Source organism: Aythya ferina (genome assembly GCF_964211825.1).
Source record: "Aythya ferina genome assembly, chromosome: 7".
NCBI classification, from domain to species: domain Eukaryota; kingdom Metazoa; phylum Chordata; class Aves; order Anseriformes; family Anatidae; genus Aythya; species Aythya ferina.
In genome coordinates, this window is record NC_140302.1 from 27,521,039 (window position 1) to 27,539,025 (window position 17,987).

The 17,987-nt window shown below is 48.8% G+C and overlaps 1 protein-coding gene across 2 annotated transcripts in view; it reads left to right on the forward strand.

The window, feature by feature from the left end:
• The first annotated feature begins 5,896 nt into the window (after nt 1–5,896).
• SHOC2 (SHOC2 leucine rich repeat scaffold protein) overlaps nt 5,897–17,987 on the forward strand; it is a 61,653-nt gene continuing 49,562 nt past the window's right edge. Inside the window, exon 1 of one of the 2 annotated variants that reach the window (XM_084525950.1) lies at nt 5,897–6,037. The gene's annotated coding sequence lies outside the window, so the exon portion shown is untranslated. Of the gene's footprint in view, nt 6,038–8,599; nt 8,712–17,987 lie in introns of those variants that run through there. The other variant, XM_084525951.1, reaches the window with a different exon arrangement.

Sequence of the window (17,987 nt, forward strand, 5' to 3'; positions counted from 1 at the left end):
CACTGCTTAGTGTCTCTCTTGCTATCTTTATTTAATTGAGTGGAAAAAATCCGAGACTTGCGCTTCGCTTACGTCACTTTGTATTTACCCAGCATCACTGGATCCTACTTTGAAGTCCCAGCTTTTGTACGTAGAAGCCAGCCTTCTATGCAGAAAAAAAATAATGTAAATGTCTAAAGCATATGTTAGAGACAGAATCAATATTTTAACACATGGTAAACTCAGGCCATAAATCTCTTAACACAGTCAGATGATTGTATTGTTCTCCTTTCAAACTCCGCTCTGCCCCTTGAGAAACAAGAAGGGGAAAGAAAACCCGCGAATAACCAAGCCCTTGTCCTCACAATGCAGGATTGTTCTTAGCCTGTCACTTTGTCTGTGCCACCTCTTCCTTTTCTGGCTACTAGCTCTCTTTATTCTTCTACGCCAAACGCCTTCATCTCCAAGAGCCTTCTTTCCCTAGCCCATTCCTACTGATGGGTTTTAGCTTGTTATCAGGATATCAGCTCTGTCCTTGGATCAGCCTGTGTTGACCAGTCTCACTGCCCTCTTCTGACAGTTTCAAACACCTCTCTGCTTCCTCCAAGCCTGCAACAAACCCGTTATTAATGTGTGTGTTGAAAAAAGAAATCATCTCGCAGAGATATCTCCTTGTCCGTATGGTCTATAAAAAAACTTGGCAGCATGTTGACTGCTTTCCTTTCCTCATGCTCCCCGTGTCTGCGACAAATAAGCGCATGCCATTTTTCTGGTCCTATTCTCAGTCTTCTGTCTCTGAACCAGAGCAACCTTTTTGTACAGCACCCAGCACACACAATTGGGATCAAGCAACTCTGTGTTACTGCACCAACGGTAAATATTAGGGTTGCTGGCATTCTCCCTAGACTAGTTTTCCTGTCTCTAGGCAAAGGGAGTTTCATGATGTCCTTTTGGAAGATCACCGTGTGCTTGAATAAATCTTGCTTTCAGGACTTTTCTTTTTTTCATAAATCCTCAGCCGAAATTTTCATTCACAGGTGTGCTCCGTACAATGCCTAGCTGCCTGGCAGAGCCAGCGTCGTTTCTGGGGCTGTGCTTTTGGCTTCCCATAACCGTAAGATTACTCATTTCATACTATTTTCTGATTTGTTTTATTTTTCATCCATCTCTTTCCTGCAGGAAAGAGCAATTTATATAATGATTTCACTGTGGAATTGACTTCAGGCTTTACTGCTATTTGTCACCATTCAGGAAATCCATCCCTGGCTCCAGAAGAACACTCAGTCCCTGCTGACAGTCTGGAAGAGGGAGAGAAAATAGATAGCAGAGCTGAAGCTATTAAGACCAACAGGCACATATTTTATTCCAACTCAATTTTCCCTTCCCAAATACCTTTTAAAGAAAATCTTTCTCTTTGAGAGACCGTGAATTAAGGTTGGTTTTGTTTGTTTTTTTGAGGGAAGAGGTTGTTGTAGTTTTTTTGTTTTGTTTTGTTGTTGTTTTTTGGGGTACTTGCTGATCTTCATCTTCTTCCACATTTCAGACAGCAGAGCCTGCAGCCGTGACACGATGCAATCCCAAGCAAAACTGCTGCTGCCTCTGGCCTTGGTTAACCTGCTGGCAGTGATACTTGCCTGGGCATGGGGCAGCTGGCTTTTTACACAGCTCAGCATGGATATGCTGCCACTCCCAGTCACTTTTAGGACACAGCCGAGTTGTTTTTCTTAAGATTACTTCTGAAGAAAAACATGTAATAAAATGTTCGACCTTCCCAGGGCCACCACTCCCTGAGACCTTTCCCCTTTCTTGGCTTCTGCGAGAGCTTCTTTCCCTCGGCTTCACACCTTTATCAGCTGAAAACGATAAGGGTACAGAGCTGCTTGGCTCCAGGCTCTCCCTTTGAAGCACAGGCTGTGCTGCCACACCGTTGTGCCTCTGGGGGACTGGACGATCACCGAAGACAATGGGGAAGTGAAGTCTGCTCCCTCTTTTGTGTGGAGCAGAGGCAGGACTTGGCCTTTTATGAAGTTCAGCAGGGGAAAACTCGGGCTTTCGCACTCGTGTTCCTGCATTCCGTGCCCTACCCGTCAGCCTGGTGCTAATCTTCACGGACCTTTGAAGGCAAGAAATGACACGCAGTGCAAACGAAAGCTCAGCCAGGGTATTGGTGCCAGCCAGTTTTAGAAGTCTGACGCGGGAGCCAAGTGGAACAGGTACAGGGGCAGGAGATGCCGTGTACCACCTGCAGGCACGCAGACCTGCGGTGCTCGCGCGGCATCGGAGCTCAACGGCAAAGCGTGGCGGGTGAGGAGCTGGGGAGCCCAGGGCCACATCAGGCTTGAACGCACTTTCCCGGGGAGGAAGTGGCTTTTCCCTTGGAAAGCTCAACTCCCCAGGGTCCCTATGAGGTCAATGGAAAAAGTGATTTCTTCAGAACATGATTCAGAGTGCCTGAACACAGGCTTATCATTTCGACTACGAATGGAGCTTAACCTCTGTAGTTTTCAAGTAGATTTGTGAATGCCCACCCCCTCCTGCCCCCTAGTTTTGGGACTTATGCTGGGGGTTAGTGGTAGGCAGGGTGCCCACCACAATTCAGGTGCTGCAGACCCACAGCCTTGTCCACTACAGCACCGCATGTCCTATTGGATCCTGCTTTGTCCTTGTGGCATCTCCTGGGATGTCAGAAATGGATCTGCAAGTAGCAGAAGAATCAAATGAAGTCAAGAAATGTTGGTTTCTTTATGGATAGCCTGACTGGAGCTGGAATAATCAGCATCTGTTTCAGTTTAAGCGAGTTTTCATTCCAGCCTCTCTCCCTTTTCAAAGTACAGACAACCGAAGCCTTTAATTTGCCGTGTCTTTCACTAGAGAAAAGTAGGAGTTTCTAGCAGCTGATACTATCCTGCCTCAAAATCTACACTACAAAAATACAGTTTATAGTCTGTTGTGAATGAAAAAGCTCTCGCTTGTTTCTCTTGTTTGTAGTGTTGACTTTGAAAGATAAATTGTTTGAACTGGTTGACTCTCCGTTTGTGTAAGTGAAGATTAGCTTGCTTGATAGCCGGCTGGATTTGCAGTTTCCCCTTGCACTAAATAAACCGAAGACCTGCCAGCCTGGGGCAGTTAGGACACAGCACAGACTTGAAAAAGTCGGTGTGCATACTGGTAAATATGGGAAACTCCTCTCATGCCTGGCATTCTGGATGTGCCATTTCAGGGTTGGTGTGTCCTGCCTTTCCTCCTGGAGAAGCCCTTGTAGGACCTGGGAAGCGCATCTGAAACCTTGCTACCAGATAGGTTCCTAACGAGTTCAAAGGTAAGGCTGGCAGGCCCAGAGCCGTGTTTTACATGACAGTTTCACAACTCTTGAGTCATGCTGCTGCTCGGTTTTGAGAACACAGGCACTGTAACCAAACTCCATCCTCTTCCCATGTGCGTGTTTGCTCTGTAGAGCCAACGGGAGGCAAAAAAGCAAAAATAACTTTTTGTCCCTCAAGTAAGCAGACCTGACTGAACGCAGAAAAGGAACAGGCGTTAAAAATAGCAACGTCTTACAGTACTGCAGCCCTTAACTGAGAACCACATTTTGAGGTTCCCCTTCTTTGTATCCTTCTTTGTATTGCAACAGCAGAAGCTTTTGCTCTGGAGGGGCAGTGTCTCTCTCAGATGCGACGGATCTTGTTGTTGGCTGCTCTGTCACAGCGCTGGCTGCTGGACATTGCCAATGGCTCTGGGTGTCCACGTCCATTCCCCAGGCACAGCTCCTGTGCCTCGCACCATTCTTCTCTCCCCTTCAGCTCCTCAGCTGTGCCAACTCTTCCAGCCTCCCCACTCTCTGTATACCCGTGATAAAGGCAGTAGAGCCAAGATTACGTTCAAGGTGAAGACAGAAAAGCAGCGCTGAAGTCATATGCTATTTCTGTGATCAGTGTGACGCTCACAAAATGAAACGGTCTTCATCATGCCATCAGCCTTCAAAGCATGCTTCTCTCCCACAGAGCAGCGGGACATGTTGCAAGCCTTGGGTAAGAGATCGAAGCCAAGCCTCTGGTAAACCGATGGCTCAAGAGAAGGGAAATGAATAGGGCAAGGCAGGAAGGCCTGGGTAGGCTGAGGTGTAGAAGGGAGGAAGGCAAAGCCTAAGACTGGGAATTTGGAGCTTTGGTGTGATGGAAGGAGGCTGAGATTCACAAAGAAAGCGAAACTGGGAATTAGAGGAGTTTCATGCTGAGACTGGCTGTGTGAGGAACTGACAGCAGGGGAGGGACCGAAGCCATGGCAGATTTCAGTTTGTCAGTACAACCAAAGTCAGGGGGGATAGGAAGTCGGATGAAGAACTGGCCAAAAGAGACTGAGCAAGGCATGGGGAACTGAAGCTGGAGGCAGCATTGGAGGCTAAGAAAGGAGGGGCAGGTGATCGAGTCTGAAAGCCTTGATCGGGGACAGGCAGAGGGGAGGGAGCGGAGCACCAGGGAGAGCTGTGAGCTGGGCAGAAGGGAAAGCTTGGGGATAGGGGTACAGGGGATGTGCTTGCTGGGACACCCTGGCAATGGGGCAGAGCTTCCCTGAGGCTGGCCTTTGCTGTGGCGTGGCTGGCCAAGAATTTGCCTCTTGTTGGTTTGCCCCAGAAACAGCTAGAATTTAGTGCCCTGGGATGAGGCAGCAGCAGCTGCCTGCCTTGGGGAGGAGAGAGAGATTTCTTGTAGTGAGATAGAGAAAAAATTACAGTTGGGAGGAGGTAGTAAAAAGGCCACATGAACAAAAGAGAAAGGGTCAATTCATTAGTCTGGCAGCTACTAAATTAAGAAAAGGCAAGCAGGGCTGTTATATCAGAGGTGTCTGAATTCAGGCAAAGATGATTCTGAAGTTGCTGTATTGATCTCGTGGTCAGCTTAAGCAAGCTTAACTAATTAATTGCTTTATTTTGGTTCATTGTGTAAGATCTAGCTCGCAATAAATCACACTGCTTTGTAGAAACATGCTTGGAACAACTGTGTAAATACTAAATAGCCTTAGGAATGGTCATATGTACCCAGTGAATAGTCCAAATTCCAGGACTCATCCCTCTCCAGTGCTGGTCTAGGTGGAGGATAACAGTCTGCTGCCCTCCGCCTCTGTGAGGGAAAGGGGCAGAGGTCTGTGTCGGGCACCTCAAGGTACCAGCACTGCTGATGACCCAGGGATGTGTGATGCTGTGTGATCCTGTAATGACAGCTGTCCTTTGGGGAAGACAGGGAGTATTACGTGTGTGGAAGGACCATTATTAGGGCTGCAAAGCCAAGCTTTTCAGTGAGGCAATGCCCAAATGAATTTGCCTGCGAAACCTTCATTCAGATCGTCCACACATGCAGGTTATGAAATGCTCGTTAATTTTGTTGCAGTAATTCAAGATCCTCTCATGGTTGTACAGGTTTTTAGGGAAACGGAGACCACAAAACTACTGAGTTGCTGCCTGTGGAGCTCTCTTAAGGAGAAGTGCTCAGCCACCATACCACCAGGTTCAACGTACTGGCCAATAAGAGGAGTCCTCTGAATATGAGGGAAACCTTCGCTAATATTTGTAGGGATCCTGACTGTGGTGTCTGTGTTTTACATCGGGTCTGTGTCTGGGAAGGCTTTGGGAGAAGAAGCAGCACTGCTGGAGGCTGGGTCTGGAGCTCAGCCTCCAGCAGGAGGGCACCACATTAACTATTTCACATGTGCAGATTCCAAAACAACATCTTGCAGGGCTGTGCCCAAACACCCGTTGCTTTTGGGCTTTTTTTTTTTTTTTTTTTTTTTTTTTTTGAGGAGCCGGCGCCGTCTCCAGGGGCAACGGGGGCCGCTTCCGCCCGGCGCCAAGATGGCGGCGGCGCCGTGACCTGGAAGCCATCGGCCGGGGCCTCGCCGCGCCGCGCCCGCCCCCGTGGTGCGGCGGGCGGGAGGGCCGTGGGCGGGGAGTCCCGTGACGGCTCGGGGCGCACGGAGCGGGGCCGCCGGGGCCGGTGTTGTGAGGCGAGGAAGGGAGGGGGGGAGCGTTGCGGAGAGCGCCGCGGGAGGATGGCGGAGCCGCACGGTACGGCACCGGGGCGGCGGCGGTGGGGCGGGTGGCGGCTGACAGCGGGCCGGGCCCCGGGGAGGCCGCGGGCACAAAGGCGGGGAGGGCCCCGCAACGGTCCCGGCCCCCGTCCCCAACGGTCCCCAACGGTCCCCAACGGCCACCAACGGCTCCTCACGGGGCGCCCGGGGCTGTGGCGGGGGTGGGGGGGGCGGCCCCGTGAGGGGATATGGGGGGGATTTGGGGGGATGTGAGGGGGTTTTGGAGGGGTATGGGGGGGGCTTGAGGGGATGTGAGGGGGTTTTTAAGGGATATGGGTGGGTTTAGGGGGATGTGAAGGGTTTTTGGGGGTGTGTGTGGGGGTTTTGGGGGTGTGTGAGGGGTTTTGGGGGGTATGGGGGGGTTTGGAAGAATATCAGCGGGTTTTGGAAGAATATGAGGGGGTTTTGGGGGGGTATGAGGGGATTCCGGGGGATATGAGGGGGTATTGGGGGGTGTGAGGGGATTTTGTGGGGATATGGGGGGGTTTGGAGGGGTATAGGGGGATTTGGGGAGATATGAGGGGGTATTTGGGGGATGTGATGTTTTCTTGGGGGGGATATGAGGGGGTTTTGGAGGGGTTCAGGCGCCGTGGGGGCGCCGCGTTGGGGTGCTGAGCTCCTCCGTGCCGCGTCGGGGTGGCGGTGCCCGAAGGAAGAAGGGGGGGATAAATAAATAAAGAGAGGAGGAAGCCCAGCCTCGCCGCCTCACCTCGCCCCGAGGAGGAGCCGGGGGGAGCGCGGTGACCCCGTCAGCATGGGGGAGCCCGGCCGGAGCCCCCCGCACCCAGCGGGGTGAGGGCAGGCAGGGCCCTTGCAGCAGGCATAGCCATCCCGCGGTGCCCCAAAAACAGAGGTGGCCCTGAGGGAGCCGGGTGACAGCTGCCCGCTCGTCCCCATGGCTCTGGAGCCTGGCTTTGCCCAGCTCTGGGTGTCTGTCTGTCCCTGCGAGGTGCTTGCGAGGCGCTGGTAACCTCAGGTAAGGTGAGCGGCTCCCTGTGCTGCCTGCCAGCGCCAAGGAGAGGTTCGGTGGCACTGAGGGTGCGTGGAGGCGTGGGGCGGCTCAGCCCCACGGGCTTCATGGGGAGCAGGTGTGGGACAAAACAATCCCAAAGCCGAATTAACACTGAAGCATCGACAGCGATTTGTGACGGATGCATCCGAGATGGGGCTGGGGGAGCCAGCGTTTCGTGCGCTCCTGCACACGTGCAGGCACAAAGACGCTTCTGAGGCAGAATAGTAAAGCTGAGGAGTTGTAGCTGGGTGTGCTGTGGCTGCAGCAGAGATTTCTGCGACTGCTGAAATACAAATGAAACTGGTTTTGGTAATTAGATTCAAGGCTTTAATTTTCTGCTGTCTCCTTGTTTGTGCGTTCGGCTTTCTACTTTTTATTTTCCCTTTTTACCTTCTAAACTGTTTTTCTTATGCATCTCACTAGGCGTTATTGGGAGCTTCTATTTATAAAATCAAGGGCTTAAAGTAGGTGGTGGTCAAATTAAGTCACACTTATTTACAGCCATATTTCAGGCATATGCTGTATGGTGATCTTGATATAATCCTAGCTTGGTTTTGGGAAAGATTTACTGTATCCTATGAATTTATTAATACTCTGTTGTGCATACGTTTTAATTTTAGTAACACCCTTATCCTCTTAATTCCTTTTGAATGATTTGGGCTTGACTGTCTTGGTTTTCTGTGTAATTATTCTTTGTTCTGGGCGAGCAAAATGACGGGCTATTTTCATAATTTGAAGCTGGATTCCTTTTAATTTAGGCTAATATTTGTGAGCCATCAGGATTTCTGTACGTGTGGCAAGGCAAAACACGTCCATCGGGCAAAACTCATTTTCTGTGCCATCTCGTACTGCGGAGAGATGATTCCAGACAAAGCTCTCCGCGCTTCCGCAGCCTTCCTTTGAGGAATACCGAGGCATCCTCAGCGAGGATGCTCGCGTCCCTCTCTCCTGCTCTCTAGAGATGTTAAACACCCCCCCCAGGATTTTTTCTCCCAGGGGTGACGGCGAGGGTAGGGTCTGTGGCTGCTGCTCCCGGTGGAGTTTTCCCTTCCCCGTGCCAGCCGAGATGTCGGTGAGTGAGGCAGGAGGTGCTGGGAGGGGCGTTCCTTTGTTGTGGTGACACCGATCGCCCCGACGGGTGTGTGCTCCTCCAGGAATTGCCTTCCGCGGCCGGGATTCCTTCCCAGGATGGGTATTTTCTCTGTCAGTCTCCGTGCTCTCTTAGCTTTTGTGCAGGGGTGAATTTCTCCGGGGATTGCTGTGTGTGTGTGTGCCTTTTAGGAAACCCTGGGATTTCTCGCTGCTTGGCTGTGGCTTTCTAGAAACGCGTGTCGCTGCTGGAGCAGTGTGGCCATCCTGCTCGGGCCAGCTGCTCCTTGCCGGTGTGCAACGCCCGTGGAAGAGGTGCAGGCGTGTGTTTGTGTGCCTGCGTAACGCTCATGCATATTCATCGAGTCCGGGCCATAAAAGTATCTCCTGTTCGCTCTGGCTGAGAAGATCAAATGTGATCTCTTCTTGATCAGGCTGAGGAAGCCGTGCAAAGAACCCAGCTCCCTTTCGGGATGATTTGGGCAGGTGATAAGGAGACGAAACTGCACTGAGAGATCTCAGATGTAGTACCGCCGCGGAGAGAATTTGGGTAGGTGCTAAAAATGAGCCGTGTCTCTCTTCCAGCGGGTTTTCCTTCCTGTCTGAGGAAAGACGAAAACTTGCGTGTCCGTGCGTGTGCCTGAAAGCCAGCTCTGCCTGCTCTGCCTCCCTCCAGCCCCACACAGACCCCGCTTCTAGGGCCTGGACCCGCTCCTGGGTGAGCAGAGCGGGGCCGGAGCCTTGGCAGCCTGCATCCACCCTGCCTGGCCCTCTGCCTTTCCCACCCAAAATCATTCGAGGCTCCTGGCTTGCTCTTGTTTTTTTTTTTTTTTTTTTTTTTTTTATTTTCTTTTGTGGGACAGCTCTGTGGATGCTCTTCTAAGCAAAGCGCTGCCTGCTTTCCTCTGTGGCTGTGATACCTTCTACTTATTTTCATTGCAGGCAACTCTGCCTCTTGGAGGAGGTATTTCTGTCTTTTTTTCTGGTGGGTTTGTGTGTGTGAGAGAGAGGGCTGGGGAGGACACCGTAGCAAAGATTAAACAGCCAGTTGTAGCTAGATTGTAGAGATAAAAAGAGCCCTTGTTTACATTAAAATTGTACTGGCTGAGACATCTTCTAGTCTGTTTCATACAGTAGTCCTGGTGTGTTACAAAATCTCCCGGGATAAAATGTAACAGGTTGTATAAAAAGAGGGTAATGTTTGCGATATTACCCATTGACCTTAATTTGCCTTTTTTTTTTTTTTTTTTTTTCCCCTGCATTGCTTGGGCTTGGCTGTGTTGTGAAATGCAAATAGCGTGCTATTAAATCTGGGTGTTCTCCGACACCGAGCCTTGCTCAGGGAAGGCAGTTGGGGGATAGCGAAGCGACGATCGCTGGCACAAAGCGGGTTTTAATTACCGAGGATTTTTCCATCGCCGACCCCCTAGGTAATGGATATGCCTTGCAATTACGCAGTGTTGATTTCTGGTTGAAAGCAATTCAATGCCGGGCAGTTGCTTTTAGCCTGGTTGAAGGTGGCTGCAGCTGAAGTGCCCGATCTAGGAGGGAGATGCGGGCGTGCAGCCCGTCCCCAGCTAGCGCCGTGGCCGTGCCGATCAGCGTGAGAACATGGGAAGAGGCTGGGAACGGGCGGAGATGAACCCTGCTGTGTGTGGTCGCACAACTTCTTAAAACACCCTGCCGTGCCTGCGCAGCCTGTAGTGATGCTTTGCTGGAGGTGAACACGTGGAGAGGCACAGGGCGGCCTTGACTGTGCTTTTTGGCTTCCCTGTGGCAGGACGGCCTGCGTTCTGAGTGGATTTACAGCCACCAGATCCGAATTTGCACACCTGCCTCCCTTTTCCTTACAAAAACTGCCGTGCCCCAGGAAGGTCTGTGCCTGTTTGCTTGTCCAGCCCTTTGGCGTGGCCCACAGGCCCTGCCTGCCCAGGCAGGGGGCTGTGGCTGGCTCCTACCTTTGCCATGCTCATCTCCCCCTGCTTTCCTACCTGTGGAGGAGCAGGAGGTCCGAGGTGACCCACCAGAGGGTATTTCCATGGAGCCCTGGTGATGCCACAGCTCCTGGATCCGCCTGCCCTGTGGCCGGAGGCTTTTTGTTACGCTTGCATCCTGATTGTTCTTTCTGCTGGCATTGTGCGGGGACCGGAGGGGCTGGGCACCAAGGCAGACAGCTTTTCTGGTACCTTGTGCATTTGCATTATAATGGCTGCATAAATATTGCAGCGCATCTCAGTTCTCCCTCGCGCTGCTGTGGCTGCCACGCTTTGAAACGGGCTCGCTCTGTGGCCTGGATCCGGGCTGGGATTGCTTTGGGGGGGTTCTGAAACCCCTCTGTGATGCTGAGGTGCAGTTTTACCCTGCCCACGTTCTGGTCTCCCACTCCTTCAGCCCACAGGTCGATGCAGGCGCTCAGAGGGAGGGAAACGACAACAACAAACCCCACCAAAACCCCACGACCTCAAGCAGTTAAGCAGTTTTTCACTGACTATTTCTAAACTGACTATATTTGGGGTTGCAAAACATGTTTGCTGGAGACTTGGTCTTGCATTTATTCTATTTCCAGAGTGCCTATAGATGTCTGTGGGAATGTTTTATTCATGAGGAATGCAAAATATTGTGCCACCATTGTTTTGGTGCTGAAACGTTCAGTGACTTATGACTAACTTTACCAAAACCACCCTAAATTTCCTTTGAAAGTGTCGACACAGCGACATGACTGAAACCAGCAGCTGTTTTTGGGAACTGGTGGCACGTTGCCATCGCCTACCTGTCCGAAGTGTGCTTTACAGAGTTGGTAGCCAGGGCAGGGAGCAGGGACACTCACCTGACTCGCAGCCATTAGGAGGTGCCTGGCAACTCTTTTTTTAATCGTGAAGGGCTTGAATCCACTGCATGTGGATGCAAGCCTTGGTATTAACGCGTTGTGTGTCAGGTTTAGGGGAGGGTGATGTGTTGCATTACTCCTTGTATTTGGTGGCTTGTCAGCTGTGGGCTTAGTGCTCGCTCTGTCTGACTTGGTTTAGTTTGCAAGACAGATGTTGAAATCAAACGGGGCTGGGGTCTTTCTCTTTTTAATTTGGATCTGGTGTCAGTAGGTTGTCGCTCTCTTGCTTCTTTGCACGTGTTAAAGCAGCGGTAGTTGGTTAGGTACACGCTGTGGGGAAGGAGCCTGTTGTTGGAAATGAAGTTGTGACGGGGCAGCTTGCTGAAACAGCAAGCGCTGCGCCTGCGAGAACCCCTAAACTTGCCTGGAACTTGCACAGTCACTGACTTGGGCATTGTGTGTTGTGCTGCAAGCAGTGCAGTTAGTACTGCAGCCCAGCTTTTTAACACTTGCAGCGTCAAAAGCTGGTGTTTTGTCTAACAGAAGTTCAGAGGAAGTATTCCGTGAAGGCAGAAACACAAGGTTAAGTAATATAAAAGAATAAAACTCCCCAAACCCTGACACCTTCAGATGCAGAATGCTTGCACTGTCCATGGGCTTGTGTTTTTGTTACCATTTGATGTTGCAGATTGTGTCGGTTTGGTGCTCCGGAGAATATTGGCAAAACTTCAGGGTTTGCTGTGGTATTTCGATCTGTGCTCTCATTGTTTCCATCCTAATAGGAATCGGTATTAAATCAAGAAGCTGAAGAGGTGGCTCCTGACAGTTGAAATGGTCAGAGCTCTCTGTTGGTCTGTCGTCTCGTGTTGACTGGGAAGGAAAAATAAACACATCTATTACTTCCAGGAAGAATTGCCTGACTGGCAGCCAAAAAGGACCAGGGCCCAGTATTTACTCGCAGACAAGGTGCAGCAGTGATCGTGGAGACTCAGGCTTTGCTCTTTTCCTTCCTCTTGTCTGTGTCCCGGTCACCTAAATGTCACAGACGGGGGCTGCTCTCTTCTGCTCCGCCTGAGGCTTCTCTCCTGTGACCGGCCGTGATGGCAACCTGGGAAATTGTAGCTTGTGGACTGTCCGGTCATGTGTATAGTGAGATTTCTCCTCTGCTGTATTTTTTTAATGCTGAAAGTGAGGTTATAATCTGTTTCGTAATACATTGCATTAATCGTGTTTATTTATCATTGTCCTGGGAGAATGTTTTCATGTGTCAAAAAAAAATTAACCGTTGCATATATATATATATACACACATATCTATATTTGGAATGAAAGAAGGCAGTCAGAATGTCACTGTAACTTAAAGCTTGTGTAGCAGTGCAGTGAAAGTCTTAGTAAATTTGTAAATAATTGCCCAAAGTGCCACACTGTGCACCTGCAGGTACTGAGTTAGGAGCGTTGTGCTGTAGCAGGGTTCAGGTCTGTAACTAAGCTTTGGCTTTATTTTACTTTCATGTTATAGCTAATCCAGCAAAATACTGGAGTTTATTTTCATCCTCATTTAAAAACAAGTAAACAAAACCCCACCAATACCAACAACAAAACACACAAAACCCAGCCTATAATCCCTCCCTTTCTCCCCACAACTCAACAAGGAAAAACCCGGGTCAGCTCTTGGAGAGCAACCCTTATTCTCCTTGTTGGGTGAAATCCTGCTGGTGGTTCTGTGCTTTTCGGACAGGGCTTCTGTATTCCCTTCCCCCCGCCTCGAGACAGCCGCTGCAGAAAAGCAGAAGCACGCATTGCTTTTAGCTGTGAGGGATAACCACGCCGAGGGGATCCTTCGCGTTGCCCTGCACGCTCACTTCTGCTTGGAAGCGTTCAGTTGCGTGGAGGCGCGGAGGGCAGCAGAGAGAAAAGGACTTCACTAGCAAACTGTACGGCTCCTGGAGGCAGCAGGTGGCCAGATATGTACACACAATTACACGGCAGTCTAAAATAGCTCTTCATACAAAACGTAGTGCGAAAAAGTGACCTCCTGAAGGAGGAAGTCAGGGGCTGCCAGGGAATCCATCGCTGGAGTCCTGCAAAACGCTGGTGGAAGTGGAATGGGAAGGACTGGTAATGGAAACCCATCCTGCTCTTGGTCGTGACATTACGCTCGGAGTACACGAGCTTTGGTTTTGCTGTTTCTTGTGGATTGATTGTACCAATTATTATACAGTCAAAGGCTTCAAAGCCAAGAAAAATCCGATAAAGTATGCAGGTTGGAGTGATTTACAGTTTTCTTATTGAAGGGATGAATGGGTTAAATGAAGCCTTAGTTCAAATGTGCTCGTTAATGTACTCGATCTGTGGCAATTACTTTTCTAATAAAATTTAAAATTTAATGCCCATGCATATTGTATGGTATTTGCAAAACCTGAAGTATTTCTTATTAAAGGCAATCGTATAGTACAAGCAGGCACACGAGTTTCAGTGAATTTCAGGTTTTAGATTATCTGCTTTCACTAGAAGGGAAACTTCTGTTATTAAGTAATGTGAATTAAGGTACATGGGAACTTGTGGTTGGGCGGCAAATTTTGTTCTGGCAAGTCCCTCTAATTCCTTTGAACTCCTGTTCAGTGTGCAGGGCAAGGCAGATTTCAGGCGATCGTATTTGTTCTGTGCATGGCGGGCTGCAGATTCGGCTTTTTGTGAACGTTCAAACAATTGTTTGGCAGCTTTCTTGATAGCATATTGTGTGTGGCAGGCCTGGTTAGGAAGGAAACAAAAGTTGAAGTATTATCAGCGTGAGTTGTAAATCGCCAAATAGATGCAACAACCTGGGTTTTTTATTTCACTACGTCATCAGTAAATATATTTTCTGTGCTTTAGGGGCACCGTTAGGAACATCTTTACAATAGTGATTTGTCATCCCTCTTACTTGTTGGAAGTCTTCAGAGAAGTGTTGGTAGTTGTCCCTTGCGTGTCAGCCGCACACCATCTTTGAGAGATGTTTTTGTGCTCCAGCTCTCTCGGAGCCCGAAGCCGAACCCACCCAGACAGCAAGGTTTCACTTGCATGCTGTCACTGCGGCATTATGTTTTCTTCTCCTCCTAAACCAAGATTCTGGTTATTGAACCAATTAGCTGCTGGGTGCAGGCCAGAACTTTCTCCTGCAATCAGAATTAATGAATTAACAAATTACCCTGGGACGCTGCCTGTTCTCCACGGGCAGAGGCAGTCGGTGCGTGGTGAGGCCACGCTTCGCGTCCCACCGCGGACCTGCCTGCGCTCTCACCCCTGTCCGAAGCAACGGGGTGAACTTCTGAGCGGGGATCACGTGTTTGCAGCGTGTATTTGCCGGTATGTCTGCCTTGGCCCGGTTTTGAACCCCTTCCAGCTCTTCTGTAGCAAGCAGATGGGATGCATACGCCTTCATTACCAGGCAGTTAACTCCGCTGGTATGACTGAGTTTCCATCACGCTCCGGGTCTCTGCCTTGGCTCTCGCTGCGTTCCAGCTCCCGCTGCTTGTTCTGCTCTCTCTAAGAAACTGGTGTAGTAGTGTTACATGCTCCTGCCCTCCTGTGGCAACGAAAACCGAAATGATTTGCTCAAAATCGGGTTGTGTAAAAATAAAAGAGAAAGAGATGAGAATAGGGAACCAGTTTTTCTTTTCTGTAACAACTTCTTGCATATCTCAAGATGCGCGTTGGCTTTTGATGCAGCGTTCTGCTTCAAAAGTGCACACAAAAATGAAACCAAACTTGCTGTTAGGGTACCAAAAATACCTTGTAGGCCTTCATCGCTTTGAATTAACCTTCTGACCTTTTCCTGTGATAAGCATACTGCCCCTTTTGCACTGGAATGGAGGAGCCAAGGCGCAGAAGTTACAGGGAAGCTCATGAGAAGCAGGAACAGAGACTGGATGCTGTGAGCTGGTGGGAGCCTGCCCGGCTCACCCTGAGCCAGGACTGAGGTGGGTTACAGCCTGCTCTCTGCTGCTGCCAGGGCAAAGCAGTGGGTGCCAAACGGCTGCTGCTGTGAAATGGTTGTCAGTACTTGGAGCCATGGAGTGATGTGCCACATCTCTGGGCATGTGGTGCGGCAAGCGAGCATGGTGCCCAAAAGGGTCCCGAGGCGGCTGTGGTACGTTTGTAAGTGACTCCTGGTTTTGGGCCAGCCTGTTGGCTGCCTTCATGGGAGGGTTTCAGAAATCTGTAACAGAAGCTGATCAGCTGTGTCCCGTGGTGATCAGCAGTGTCCTTTACCGCTACATCTCCGACCTTTTCCTGTCACGTTTTGTACAATTTCACTTTTGGTCTCTTCATCTTTGAAGCCCCTCAATTAACAGTGGAAACAAGGCACACAGAGTTGCAGCAAATAAGAAATGCTCCAAGAAAAGTTTCTGTAATCTTCGTTGTAAATGAGTATCTTCTTTTGTGACACCTGAATGAGTTAAGGCAAGGTAAGGAGGTGTAAATTTGGAGCACAGAAGCTACTCCTTGTAGCTGCTTGTCTGTATTCCCTCATCCCAGAGCAACGTGTTACACTGCCCCTCTTCGTATTGACCCAGTGTGTGTGTGTGTGTGTGCCCAGGCTTTCTGCAAGTAACTGGTGGGCAGGAGCCTTCAACCATCAAGTTCCTGGTTGGGAGCCTAGCTAGATGTATAAAGTCTTAAAACAGAAGTAGGGAGAGTGTGTACGGCAGAGTGTAAAGTGAGCGCCCGGCCCTCTGCCTGCCTGTTGGGAGCCAGCTTGCTGTCAGAGCAACTTCAGGCAGCGGGGGGCGAGGTGGGTGACAGCCTGGGCTATCTGCTTCGGTTCTGATTTTTAAATTAAAGTCAGCGTCGTAGAAAGTGTTTTATGAACGAGATGAGAGACTAAGGAACTTGTTAACAAGTTTACATTCTTGCAGTTGTTCTTTGATGGTTCGTCCATATGCACAGCAGGTGTGTGATCTGCTCGTTCCCTGCAAGCCGTGCTGCTGTTCAGACACTGGGAGCACAGGGACAGAGCGTGGTTGGTGCTGGAAACGCTCCTTTTTGCCCAGGCTTTGACCACTTTTAATACGAGGTATACATTGATCCATTATAAAGGTGGTAGTTCCACAGCTCTAGCATTTAGGATTCATTTGAATTCTGATTTTCCTTGCTGTCAAAGCTGTAAGCACTATGTAAGCACCATCAGTTCTATTACCAGTGGATCGAGGGGGACAGGATGGACGATCCTTTTTCTTCTGATGTGACCAGGGACACTTTGTATCTGAGAGCAGCGTTTGGCTCTGATTGGTAACACACAGCTTCTCGCCCTGCCTAGTGCTTACTGGCTAATGGAAATAAAATACCCAACCTTGAAAAGTGACAAATTGAAATGAGTTTTTTTTTTTTCATACGTGCACTTAAACACGTGATCGTAGGGCAGACTAATTCTCCGGTGCAAGGCATTTGATTCTTTTGAATCAAGCTTTCCATTTGCCTGGGAGGTTTGCTCTTCAGTATGAGGTGTTCTCGTATGCTGACGCTGGCGTAATGCTACCATTATATGCAAGCTATAAAACAAAAAGGAAGGGAGAAGAAAAGGATTATTTTGCAATGCGGTGGTTTGTGAAGCTTGCCAAATTCACTTGTGGATTGCTCCCTGATTTTTTTTTTTTTTTTTTTTTTTCCTCCAATGACATGTAGTGATTCTTGAAGGAGTAATGTGCCTTTTATGCAAGTCTTTTAATATTGGGAAAAAAAAAATACCTAGAAATAATAAGTGATGAAACGAGAGCTCCTGACATTAATAGAGGCAAGAAAGAATATCTAGCTCGAACAGATGGTGTTTTTTTTGGCTCCATTCAGATTTGTTCTTTTATGTCTTTTTAAAATTATTTATTTATTTATTTAAAATAAGACTTCAAGAGTTAAGCATGCTCATTGCAACTGTCTTGCTCTCTAGAAATGTCTGAAATATTCCCTTCATATTTAGGGGCGCAGGGCTGGACACGTCCCTTAAGCCAAGCAGCATTCTGGTGGTTCAGTGGCTGAAGAAGTGGAAGGGAACCCCAGGAGGTGCTGGGGAGATGGTGGGTTCTGGCTGTGCCTCCTGCTTCTTGTTTGTGTTCTAGTTTTCTGAAGAGGACCTCTTAGTTACTAGATTATTAGTTGTTAAATTTCAGTTAAAGTACAGATTTTAATGGCTGAAAAAAACACTTAACCAAGAGTGATCGTATTTTCTTACAAGTTTGCAACTTTATTTTTTTGAGTTAATTGTGGTGAACAGCTGCGCTTCCTACCATAGTTTCTCTAAATTTCTTTAGTGGAAAGATTTGATTGTCCTCTGCTGGGTTTGTGCTTGCTTTTTTTCTCCCTTTTTTTTTTTTTTTTTTTTTTAAGTGTAGGGATATGTGCAAGTTTTTGATATTCTTGAAAATATCAAAATAAAAACACTGTGCCTTGTCTGAAATACGAAAACTTTACACTCTCAGTTTACTTTAGCACTACGGTAAATAACCTTATTTCACTGCTGATTGAGTTGCTCTTCAGTTCTGCACCTGCATTTGGGAGCTGCTTGTAAGTACAGGAATTTGAGGTCCCAAAAATAGTGATCAAATATAATTACTGTTTGCAATTACTTCTGATCCCAGAGGGGAAACACAAAGAGTTGTTTCTTGCCATAGGGGCCTGTAAGGGCTCCAGTTTTACAGTACTCTGGATTGTGACAGTATTTAAAATGGTTTGTGACAGTTAAAGCTGAATTCAGAGAGAGATCAAACTGTAATGAATCGGTGCTTAGATACTCGTTTCTCTTTTTGCTGACCTTATGCAGTGTGGCAGGTGAAGCAGACGTCGTCTTGCTTTTCTGCTCACTCCCAGGTATTGAAAACCTCACGTTCGTGGTGGTGTGTGCAGACACCCAACGTCTGAGGTGTGGTCACATGAAATCTGTAAGAGTTTTTTTCTCAAACAGCCCCCCTAACCTTTTAAGTTCAGTTTTAAAACACGTAGGTTTTTTGTTTTGTTTCTGCTGAGGTTA